At 42.1% G+C, this 9,593-nt stretch overlaps 1 long non-coding RNA gene across 1 annotated transcript in view; it reads right to left on the bottom strand.

The window, feature by feature from the left end:
* Window positions 1-6,057, bottom strand: part of LOC139183162 (uncharacterized) — a 29,650-nt gene extending 23,593 nt beyond the window's left edge. Inside the window, exon 1 of the long non-coding RNA XR_011566667.1 lies at window positions 5,933-6,057. This is a non-coding gene — a long non-coding RNA (uncharacterized lncRNA). The remainder of the gene's footprint in view (window positions 1-5,932) is intronic.
* Window positions 6,058-9,593: the final 3,536 nt, after the last annotated feature.

The following is a 9,593-nucleotide window of genomic DNA, read 5'->3' as shown; positions in this document are numbered from 1 at the left end:
GACGAGTGGAGACATAATTACAGAAAGAACGGTCGACTACAAATTGGCACTTACCAAGGGCATTGCCAAGGAGTGAACAATAAAGGAATTTGCCATCTGCCTCTATGGAGATTGAACCCCATCCTGCTATAGATGTTGATCTTCAACAACCCTGGAGGGAGTTCAGGGTGGAGTGAGGCACTCTGTGTTCCAGGGAATCTGGTGGGACAGGTCTTTAGATAGTTTGGTATTTTTAGGAGCAGATTTCATGATCTTAATCCTTGCGTCTCCACATATCTAGAGAAGCACTAAATCCCTTCATGGTGACATCAGATCCTCGTGACTAACAAAAAACCTTTTGTAAAATGAGTGCTTCATGGTACTGAACTCCCCCTTTACCAAAACCTTATATATTGACCTTCCCCAGTGAATGGCAAACCACTTCAGTATTCTTGTCTTGAGAATCCCATCAACGGTATGAAGAGGCAAAAAGACAGGACACTGAAAGATGAACTCCCCAGGTCGGTAGGTGCCCAATATGCTACTGGAGACGAGTGGAGACATAATTACAGAAAGAATGAAGAGACAGAGTCAAAGCAAAAACAACACCCAGCTGTGGATGTGACTGGTGATGGAAGCAAGGTCCTATGTTGTAAAAGCAATATTGCATAGGAACCTGGAATATTAGGTCCATGAATCAAGGCAATTTGGAAGTGGTCAAACAGGAGACGGCAAGAGTGAACGTCGACATTTTAGGAATCAGCAAACTAAAATGGATTGGAATGGGTGAACTTAACTCAGATGACCATTATATCTACTATTGTGGGCAAGAATCCCTTAGAAGAAATGGAGTAGCCATCATAGTCAATAAGAGTCCGAAATGCAGTCCTTGGATACAATCTCAAAACCAACAGAATGATCTCTGTTTGTTTCCAAGGCAAACCATTCAATATCACGGTAATCCAAGTCTATGCCCTGACCAGTAACGATGAAGAAGCTGAAGTCGAATGGTTGTATGAAGACCTACAAGACCTTTTAGAACTAACACCCCAAAAAGATGTCCTTTTCATTATAGGGGACTGGAATGCAAAAGTAGGAAGTGAAGAAACACCTGGAGTAACAGGCAAATTTGGCCTTGGAATACGGAATGAAGCAGGGCAAAGACTAATAGAGTTTTGCCAAGAAAATGCACTGGTCATAGCAAACATCCTCTTCCAACAACACAAGAGAAGACTCTACACATGAACATCACCAGATGGCCAACACTGAAATCAGATTGATTACACTCTTTGCAGCCAAAGATGGAGAAGCTCCATACAGTCAGCAAAAACAAGACCAGGAGCTGACTGTGGCTCAGATCATGAAATCCTTATTGCCAAATTCAGACTGAAATTGAAGAAAGTGGGGAAAATCAGTAGACCATTGAGGTACAACCTAAATCAAATCCCTGACTACACAGTGGAAGTGAGAAATAGATTCAAGGGACTAGCTCTGATAGACAGAGTGCCTGGTGAACTATGGACAGAGGTCTGTGATACTGTACAGGAGACAGGGATCAAGACCATCCCCAAGAAAAAGAAATGCAAAAAAGCAAAATGGCTCTTTGAGGAGGTTTTGTAAGTAGCTGTAAAAAGAAGAGAAGTGAAAAGCAAAGGAGAAAAAGAAGATATAGCCATCTGAATGCAGAGTTCCAAAGAATAACAAGGAGAGATAAGAAAGCCTTCCTCAGGAATCAGTAAAAAGAAATAGAGGAAAACGATAGAATGGGAAAGATTAGAGATCTCTTCAAGAAAATTAAGGATACCAAGGGAACATTTCATGCAAAGATAAGCTCAATAAAGGACAGAAATGGTATGGACCTAACAGAAGCAGAAGATATTAAGAAGAGGTGGCAAGAATACACAGAAGAACTGTACAAAAATATCTTCAAGATTCAGATAACCACGATGGTATGATCATACCTACAGCCAGACATCCTAGAGTGTGAAGTCAAGTGGCCCTTATGAAGCATCACTACGAACAAAGCTAGGGGAGGTGATGGAATTCCAATTGAGCTATTTCAAATCCTGAAAGATGATGCTGTGAAAGTGCTTCACTCAATATGCCAGCAAATTTGGAAAACTCAGCAGTGGCCACAGGACTGGTAAAGGTCAGTTTTCATTCCAATCCCAGAGAAAGGCAATGCCAAAGAATGCTCAAACTACCACACAATTGCACTCATCTCACAGGCTAGTAAAGTAATGCTCAAAATTCTCCAAGCCAGGCTTCAACAATACGTGCACCGTGAACTTCCAGATGTTCAAGATGGTTTTAGAAAAGGCAGAGGAACAACAGATCAAATTGCCAACATCTACTAGATCATAGAAAATGCAAAAGAATTCTAAAAAAACATCTATTTCTGCTTTATTGATTATGCCAAAACCTTTGACTGTGTGGATCACAACTGTGGAAAATTCTAAAATAGATGGGAATACCAGACCACCTGACCTGCCTCTTGAGAAATCTGTATGCAGTTCAGGAAGCAACAGTTAGAACTGGACATGGAAAAATGGACTGGCAAATTAGGAAAGGAGTACGTCAAGGGGTTATATTGTCACCCTGCTTATTTAACTTATATGTAGGGTTCAGTTCAGTTTAGTCGCTCAGTCATGCCCGACTATTTGCAACCCCATGAACTGCAGCATGCCAGGCTTCCCTGTCCATCACCAACTCCCGGAGTCCACCCAAACCCATGTCCATCGAGTTGGTGATGCCATCCAACATCTCATCCTCTGTCGTCCCCTTCTCCTCCTGCCCTGAATCTTGCCCAGCATCAGGGTCTTTTCAAATGAGTCAGCTCTTTGCATCACGTGGCCAAAGTATTGGAGTTCCAGCTTCAACATCAGTCTTTCCAATGAACACCCAGGACTGATCTCCTTTAGGATGGACTGGTTGGATCTCTTTGCAGTCCAAGGGACTCTCAAGAGTTTTCTCCAACACCACAGTTCAAAAGCATCAGTTCTTCAGCACTCAGCTTTCTTTATAGTCCAACTCTCACATCCATAAATGACTACTGGAAAAACCATAGCCTTGACTAGACGGACTTTTGTTGGCAAAGTAATGTCTCTGCTTTTTAATATGCTGTCTACGTTGGTCATAACTTTCCTTCCAAGGAGTAAGTGTCTTTTAATTTCATGGCTGCAATCACCATCTGCAGTGATGTTGGAGCCCACAAAAATAAAGTTAGCCACTGTTTCCTCATCTATTTGCCATGAAGTGATGGGACTGGATGCCATGATCTTAGTTTTCTGAATGTGAGCTTTAAGCCAACTTTTTCACTCTCCTCTTTCACTTTCATCAAGAGGCTTTTTAGTTCCTCTTCACTTTCTGCCATAAGGGTGGTATCATCTGCATATCTGAGGTTATTGATATTTCTCCTGGCAATCTTAATTCCAGCTTGTGTTTCTTCCAGTCCAGCATTTCTCATGATGTACTCTGAATATAAGTTAAATAAGCAGGGTGACAATATACAGCCTTGACGTACTCCTTTTCCTATTTGGAACCAGTCTGTTGTTCCATGTCGAGTTCTAACTTTTGCTTCCTGACCTGCATACAGGTTTCTCAAGAGGCAGGTCAGGTGGTCTGGCATTCCCATCTCTTTCAGAATTTTCCACAGTTTATTGTGATCCACACAGTCAAAGGCTTTGGCATAGTCAATAAAGCAGAAGTAGATGTTTTTCTGGAATTCTCTTGCTTTTTCTATGATCCAATTGATGTTGGCAATTTGATCTCTGGTTCCTCTGCCTTTTCTAAAACCAGCTTGAATATCTGGAAGTTCACGGTTCACGTATTGCTGAAGCCTGGCTTGGAGAATTTTGAGCATTACTTTACTAGCGTGTGAGATGAGTGCAATTGTGCGGTAGTTTGAGCATTCTTTGGCATTGCCTTTCTTTGGGATTGGAATGAAAACTGACCTTTCCCAGTCCTGTGGCCACTGCTGAGTTTTCCAAATTTGCTGGCATATTGAGTGAAACACTTCCACAGCATCATCTTCCAAGATTTGAAATAGCTCACCTGGAATTCCATCACCTCCACTAGCTTTGTTCGTAGTGATGTTTCCTAAGGCCCACTTGACTTCACATTCCAGGATGTCTGGCTCTAGGTGAGTGATCACACCATCATGATTATATGGGTCATGAAGGTCTTTTTTGTACAGTTCTTCGGTGTATTATTGCCATTTCTTATTAATATCTTCTGCTTCTGTTAGGTCCCTACCATTTCTGTCCTTTACTGAGCCCATCTTTGCATGAAATGTTCCCTTGGTATCTCTAATTTTCTTGAAGAGAACTCTAGTCTTTCCCATTCTATTTTTTCCCTCTATTTCTTTGCATTGATCGCTGAGGAAGGCTTTCTTATCTCTACTTGTTATTCTTTGGAACTCTGCATTCAAATGGGTATATCTTTCCTTTTCTCCTTTGCTTTTGGCTTCCCTTCTTTTCACAGCTATTTGTAAGGCCTCCTCAGACAGCCATTTTGCTTTTTTGCATTTCTTTTTCTTGGGGATGATCTTGATTCCTGTCTCCTGTACAATGTCACAAACCTCCATCCATAGTTCATCAGGCACGCTGTTTATCAGATCTAGTCCCTTAAATCTATTTCTCACTTCCACTGTATAGTCATAAGGGATTTGATTTAGGTCATACCTGAATGGTCTAGTGGTTTTCTCCACTTTCTTCAATTTCAGTCTGAATTTGGCAATAAGGAGTTCATGATCTGAGCCACAGTCAGCCCCTGGTCTTGTTTTTGCTGACTGTATAGAGCTTCTCCATCTTTGGCTGCAAAGAATATTATCAGTCTGATTTCGGTGTCGACCATCTGGTGATGTCCATGTGTAGAGTCTTCTCTTGTGTTGTTGGAAGAGGGTGTTTTCTATGACCAGTGTGTTCTCTTGGCAGAACTCTATTAGTCTTTTCCCTGCTTCATTCTGTACTCCAAGGCCAAATTTGCCTATTACTCCAGGTGTTTTTTGACTTCCTACTTTTGCATTCCAGTCCCCTATAATGAAAAGGACATCTTTTTTGGGTGTTAGTTCTAAAAGGTCTTGTAGGTCTTCATAGAACTGTTCAACTTCAGCTTCTTCAGCGTTACTGGTCGGGGCATAGACTTGGATTACCATGATATTGAATGGTTTGCCTTGTAAATGAACAGGGATCATTCTGTCGTTTTTGAGATTGCATCCAAGTACTGCATTTTGGACTCTTCTGTTGACTATGATGGCTACTCCATTTCTTCTAAGGGATTCTTGCCCACAGTAGTAGATATAATGGTCATCTGAGTTAAATTCACCCTTTCTAGTCCATCTTGGTTCACTGATTCCTAGAATGTCGACGTTCTCTCTTGCCATTTCCTGTTTGACCACTTCCAATTTGCCTTGATTCATGGACCTAACATTCCAGGTTCCTATGCAATATTGCTCTTTACAGCATCAAATCTTGCTCCTATCACCACTCCCATTCACAACTGGGTGTTGTTTTTGCTTTGGCTCCAACCCTTCATTCTTTCTGGAGTTATTTCTCCACTGATCTCCAGTAGCATATTGGGCACCTACCGACCTGGGGATTTTATCTTTCAGTGTCCTATCTTTTTGCCTTTTCATACTGTTCATGGGGTTCTCAAGGCAAGAATACTGAAGTGGTTTGCCATTCCCTTCTCCAGTGGACCACATTCCATCAGACCTCTCCAACATGACCCCTCCATGTTGGGTGGCCCCATACTGCATGGCTTAGTTTCATTGAGTCAGACAAGGCTGTGGTCCGTGTGATCAGATTGGCTCGTTGTCTGTGACTGTAGTTTCAGTCTGTCTGCCCTCTGATCCCCTCTCTCAGTGTCTACCCTCTTACTTGGGTTTCACTTACCTTGGACGTGGGGTCTCTCTTCATGGCTGCTCCAGCAAAGCGCAACCCCTGCTCCTTACCTCGGACATGGGGTAGCTCCTCTCGGCCTCCGCTCCTGACCTCGGGTGCCGGGTAGCTCCTCTAGGCCACGGCCCCTGACCTCGGGCACAGGGTAGCTCCTGTAGGCTGCTGCCCCTGACTTCGGGTGCACCGTTGCTCCTCTCAGCTGCCGCCCCTGACCTCGTGCGCGGGGTAGCTTCTCTCAGCAGCCGCCCCTGACCTCGGGCACCAGGTAGCTCCTCTCGGCCGCCGCCCCTGACCTCTGGCCCAGGGTATGCCAGGCTGGATGAAGCACAAGCTGGAATCAAGATTGCCGGGAGAAATATCAATAACCTCAGATATTCAGATGACACCATTCTTATGGCAGAAAGAGAAGAAGAACTAAAGAGCCTCATGATGAAAGTGAAAGAGGAGAGTGAAAAAGTTGGCTTAAAGCTCATCATTCAGGAAACTAAGAACATGGCATCCAGTCCAATCACTTCATGGCAAATAGATGGGGAAACAGTGGAAACAGTGACAGACTTTAATTTTGGGGCTCCAAAATCACTGCAGATGGTGACTGCAGCCATGAAATTAAAAGATGCTTGCTCCTTGGAAGGAAAGTTATGACCAACCTAGATAGCATATTCAAAAGCAGAGACATCACTTTGCCAACAAAGGTCCATCTAGTCAAAGCTATGGGTTTTCCAGTAGTCATGCACAGATGTGAGAGTTGGACTATAAAGAAAGCTGAGTGCCAAAGAATTAAAGCTTTTGAACTGTGATGTTGGAGAAGACTCTTGAGAGTCGAGTCCTGAGTGTGCATTGGAAGGACTGATGATGAAGCTGAAACTCCAATACTATGGCCACCTGATGCGAAGAACTGACTCATTTGAAAAGATCCTGATGCTGGGAAAGATTGAAGGCAGGAGGAGAATGGGACAACAGAGGATGAGATGATTGGATGGTATGACTGACTCAATGGACATGAGTTTGTGTAAACTCTGGGAGTTGGTGATGGACAGGGAGGCCTGGCATGCTGCAGTCCATGGGGTCACAAAGAGTCTGATACGACTGAGCAACTGAACTAAACTGAACCGCCACTTTGGAGCAGTCTCTCAGAGCTATCTGAGATGCTGCCTCCCGAGCTACAGTCCCCATTTTGCCCCAAATAAAACTTAACTCATACAACTCTCAAGTTGTACGTCTTTTTTAGTCAACAGAATGAAGAGATGGAGCCAAAGTGAAAACAATGCCCTTGTGGATGTGACTGATGATAGAAGTAAAGCCCTTTGCTATAAAGAACAATATTGCATAGGAACCTGGAATATTAGGTCTATGAATCAGGGTAAATTGGAAGTGGTCAAACAGGAGATGGCAAGAGTCAACATTGACATTTCAGGAATCAGTGACTCAAGAGGGATGGGTCAGTGGAGAATTTTGACAAAACGTGGTCCACTGGAGAAGTGAATGGCAAACCACTTCAGTATTATTGCCTTGAGAACCCCATGAACAGTATGAAAAGTAATCATGATAACTTCCTGTAAAATCCAACGGGAACAAAACAGGCCATTGACCTAACTAACTCTCTTTCACTCCCTACCTCCTGAATGTTTACATCACCTTTCTAGAGACAAAGTTATATCTCATTTCAGCTGCCTTTCTCCCTTCAAAGGCTATATTACAAAGATTTTCTCCCTTCTCTCTAGCCTACTTCACTTCTTTCTACTCCCCGTCTCAATTACTCTCTTTTTATCTAACTATTCCCAATAGTTTAATCACAGTATAAACAATATACTATACAGTTAAGTTTTTAAAAAGTAGAAATAACAGATGTCTTGTCACACTAGGACAATGGCTAAATTACAGCAGCTCTCTTGTTCTTCAATAATTTTAATGGCTGCATACTATTTAAGACTCAAAACAATATGGAAATGGTTTGACATAATGATATTTAAAAAGAAACAGAATGCCAAATCCTATGTACTGTAGTTTTGCAATTATATAACACTCTGCCTATAGATTTTTTGTAGTCTGAGCCACCAGGGAAGCCCTAAATACTGATTGGAAGGACTGATGCTGAAGCTCCAGTACTTTGGCCACCTGATTTGAAGAGCAAATTCCTTGGAAAAGACCCTGATTCTGGGGAAGACTGAAGGCAGGAGGAGATGGGGTCAACAGAGGATGAGATCGAGGCATCATCGACTCAATGGACATGAGTTTGAGCAAACTATGGGAGATGGTGAAGGACAGGGAAGCCTGGCATGCTGCAGTCCATGGGGTCACAGTGGATTGGACACAACTAAGCAACTGAACAACAAGTGCCTATATAAATCCTGAAAATGAATCTGTAAAATGGTCATGTAAGTTGTTCTGGCATGATAGGATTAGGCATGGCTTTTTCTCTCTTGTATTTCTCAAATTTAAATATTTTTTTGCAAAGCATAATAACTGGCCACAAATTGCTACATATAATCCTTAAACAGAGCCTGGAGTCAAAGACACTGAGGAAATTTTACAATGGACTTGTGCTGGATGATATTATATCAACATTAAATCCAACAGGTTTTTGTAGAAGAGTACTTCTTCTTTAGAGACACATCCTGATATAGAGTGAAAAGTCATAAGACCTGCAACATCCCAAATGGTTCAGGAAAAAAGTGTGTGTGTGTGTGTGTGTGTGTGTGTCTGCGTGTGTATAAGGAAGGAAAAGAAAACAAATGAAGTGAAATATGAATCTTGTGAATGAAATATGGGTAGTTATATTATTCTTTCACTTCACTGTTGACCTGGGTGAATTGTTAGATTGCTGGGTTAGTAGTTTTTAAAATTTTTGTATAGAGTACACAATAGTATATTTCTGTTTGGATTTGTGAGGAAAGTCTGGCTTATTCATCTTCATCCCATCACCTTCAATCTTGTCCCTGCACTGAGGGTGGTTTGCATTTGAAAAACTCAGGAAATTTCAAGTCAGCTAACCCTAGAGACATTAAGAAGCTGAGAAGCAATCCCTGAGACTGATTTCTTGATTTCCTTTGTTCAGACAGAATCCCAACGACTTCTCTGGTGCAAAATAAACATCTCTAAACAGTGGCCCTCAAAATGTGGTAGGCATACTTTTAGAGGTCTCTTCACCTTTTTAGAGGTGAAACTATTTTCATAATAAGATACATTTGTATTTTTCACTGTTGGGGTCCTTAATAATGTTTAAGAGTAAAGACCTGAGACCAAATTTTTGAAAACTACCAACCTTGACATTTTGAAAAGTTTGAAAGAGAATATGTGAAAAGTGGAGTTTCATTAGGACCCCAAATTTTAATCTAGGATTGTAAAACAAACAAGTTCTTCTCTTAAACCTAAGAGAACACAGGTTGGTTTCTCTTTCAAAGCCCCTAAAATTAATTGGAATAGGGCAGTCCTCTAGGCCTCTTTTTAGAAAATTGTTGTTGGTGTTGTTCTTTTGTTATGAGCTCTAATTCCAGGAAACTTAAAATGAAGAAGGAGGAGAAGAATAAGGAGAAGGGGAAGGAAGAGAAGAGGAGGCAGGGGTGAAGAAGGGAGGGGAGAAGGAGGAGCAAGAGAAGAAGCAGCAGCAGAAGCAGCAGAAACAGCAACAGCAGAAACAGCCGGACTGTAAGGGAAGAGGTCCATCAACAACTCCGCCTTTCTGGATCCTTAATCATTGCATGAAGGTGCAAAGGC

Source organism: Bos indicus, chromosome 5, assembly GCF_029378745.1.
Source record: "Bos indicus isolate NIAB-ARS_2022 breed Sahiwal x Tharparkar chromosome 5, NIAB-ARS_B.indTharparkar_mat_pri_1.0, whole genome shotgun sequence".
NCBI lineage: Eukaryota > Metazoa > Chordata > Mammalia > Artiodactyla > Bovidae > Bos > Bos indicus.
Note: the sequence above shows the minus strand (reverse complement) of the source record. Positions and strands in the feature narration are given on the sequence as shown.